The following is a 2,500-nucleotide window of genomic DNA, read 5'->3' as shown; positions in this document are numbered from 1 at the left end:
ATTAAGCTTACGATATCAGCGGACAGTGGACACAGGCCGTACCACGACGTAGACTGAGCGCTTCGACATGCGAATGCCAGTGAACAGCTGCGAAGGGCATTGAACACGCAAGCACCTGAACGACCAGCGTGCGAAGGCAGGGTGGAGGGGGGGGGGCGATGTACATCCTGCAGTTGTCCACATTACAGTGTACAGCGGGAGCATGTAAAAAGTAAGCAACACTTGCGAAGTGTTCAACATGAAACGACACACAAGAGGGTGGGCGGTGCGAGTAGCGAACTATATTCAGAGGGTTGTGGTTAGACAACACTAGATTAATGTAACGTGTCATATGCCAATTACAGAGCAGGTTAAGGCACAACGTGGGTTAGGTTAAGGCACAACGTGGGTTAGGTTAAGGCACAACGTGGGTTAGGTTAAGGCACAACGTGGGTTAGGTTAAGGCACAACGTGGGTTAGGTTAAGGCACAACGTGGGTTAGGTTAAGGCACAACGTGAGGTTAAGGCACAACGTGGGTTAGGTTAAGGCACAACGTGGGTTAGGTTAAGGCACAACGTGGGTTAGGTTAAGGCACAACGTGGGTTAGGTTAAGGCACAACGTGGGTTAGGTTAAGGCACAACGTGGGTTAGGTTAAGGCACAACGTGGGTTAGGTTAAGGCACAACGTGGGTTAGGTTAAGGCACAACGTGGGTTAGGTTAAGGCACAACGTGGGTTAGGTTAAGGCACAACTTGGGTTAGGTTAAGGCACAACTTGGGTTAGGTTAAGGCACAACTTGGGTTAGGTTAAGGCACAACTTGGGTTAGGTTAAGGCACAACTTGGGTTAGGTTAAGGCACAACTTGGGTTAGGTTAAGGCACAACTTGGGTTAGGTTAAGGCACAACTTGGGTTAGGTTAAGGCACAACTTGGGTTAGGTTAAGGCACAACGTGGGTTAGGTTAAGGCACAACGTGGGTTAGGTTAAGGCACAACGTGGGTTAGGTTAAGGCACAACGTGGGTTAGGTTAAGGCACAACGTGGGTTAGGTTAAGGCACAACGTGGGTTAGGTTAAGGCACAACGTGGGTTAGGTTAAGGCACAACGTGGGTTAGGTTAAGGCACAACGTGGGTTAGGTTAAGGCACAACGTGGGTTAGGTTAAGGCACAACGTGGGTTAGGTTAAGGCACAACGTGGGTTAGGTTAAGGCACAACGTGGGTTAGGTTAAGGCACAACGTGGGTTAGGTTAAGGCACAACGTGGGTTAGGTTAAGGCACAACGTGGGTTAGGTTAAGGCACAACTTGGGTTAGGTTAAGGCACAACGTGGGTTAGGTTAAGGCACAACTTGGGTTAGGTTAAGGCACAACTTGGGTTAGGTTAAGGCACAACTTGGGTTAGGTTAAGGCACAACTTGGGTTAGGTTAAGGCACAACTTGGGTTAGGTTAAGGCACAACTTGGGTTAGGTTAAGGCACAACTTGGGTTAGGTTAAGGCACAACTTGGGTTAGGTTAAGGCACAACGTGGGTTAGGTTAAGGCACAACGTGGGTTAGGTTAAGGCACAACGTGGGTTAGGTTAAGGCACAACGTGGGTTAGGTTAAGGCACAACGTGGGTTAGGTTAAGGCACAACGTGGGTTAGGTTAAGGCACAACGTGGGTTAGGTTAAGGCACAACGTGGGTTAGGTTAAGGCACAACGTGGGTTAGGTTAAGGCACAACGTGGGTTAGGTTAAGGCACAACGTGGGTTAGGTTAAGGCACAACGTGGGTTAGGTTAAGGCACAACGTGGGTTAGGTTAAGGCACAACGTGGGTTAGGTTAAGGCACAACGTGGGTTAGGTTAAGGTAGAAATTGCGTTACATTGCGGTACAAATTGCGTTACATTGCGGTACAAATTGCGTTACATTGCGGTACAAATTGCGTTACATTGCGGTACAAATTGCGTTACATTGCGGTACAAATTGCGTTACATTGCGGTACAAATTGCGTTACATTGCGGTACAAATTGCGTTACATTGCGGTACAAATTGCGTTACATTGCGGTACAAATTGCGTTACATTGCGGTACAAATTGCGTTACATTGCGGTACAAATTGCGTTACATTGCGGTACAAATTGCGTTACATTGCGGTACAGATTGCGTTACATTGCGGTACACATTGCGTTACACATTGCGGTACACATTGCGTTACACATTGCGGTACACATTGCGTTACACATTGCGGTACACATTGCGGTACACATTGCGTTACACATTGCGTTACACATTGCGGTACACATTGCGGTACATTGCGGTACACATTGCGGTACATTGCGGTACACATTGCGTTACATTGCGGTACACATTGCGTTACATTGCGGTACACATTGCGTTACATTGCGGTACAAATTGCGTTACGAATTTGGTTAAGTTAAGGTGCAAAATGGGTTAGGTTAAGGTGCGAAATGGGTTGGATTACAGTACACAACGTGGTAAGAGAGTGTGTTGGGGGGGGGGGGGCCGAGGTTCGTTGGTAGTG

This window comes from Schistocerca cancellata, unplaced genomic scaffold (genome assembly GCF_023864275.1).
Source record: "Schistocerca cancellata isolate TAMUIC-IGC-003103 unplaced genomic scaffold, iqSchCanc2.1 HiC_scaffold_542, whole genome shotgun sequence".
Taxonomy (NCBI): domain Eukaryota; kingdom Metazoa; phylum Arthropoda; class Insecta; order Orthoptera; family Acrididae; genus Schistocerca; species Schistocerca cancellata.
This window is presented reverse-complemented; position numbering follows the sequence as displayed.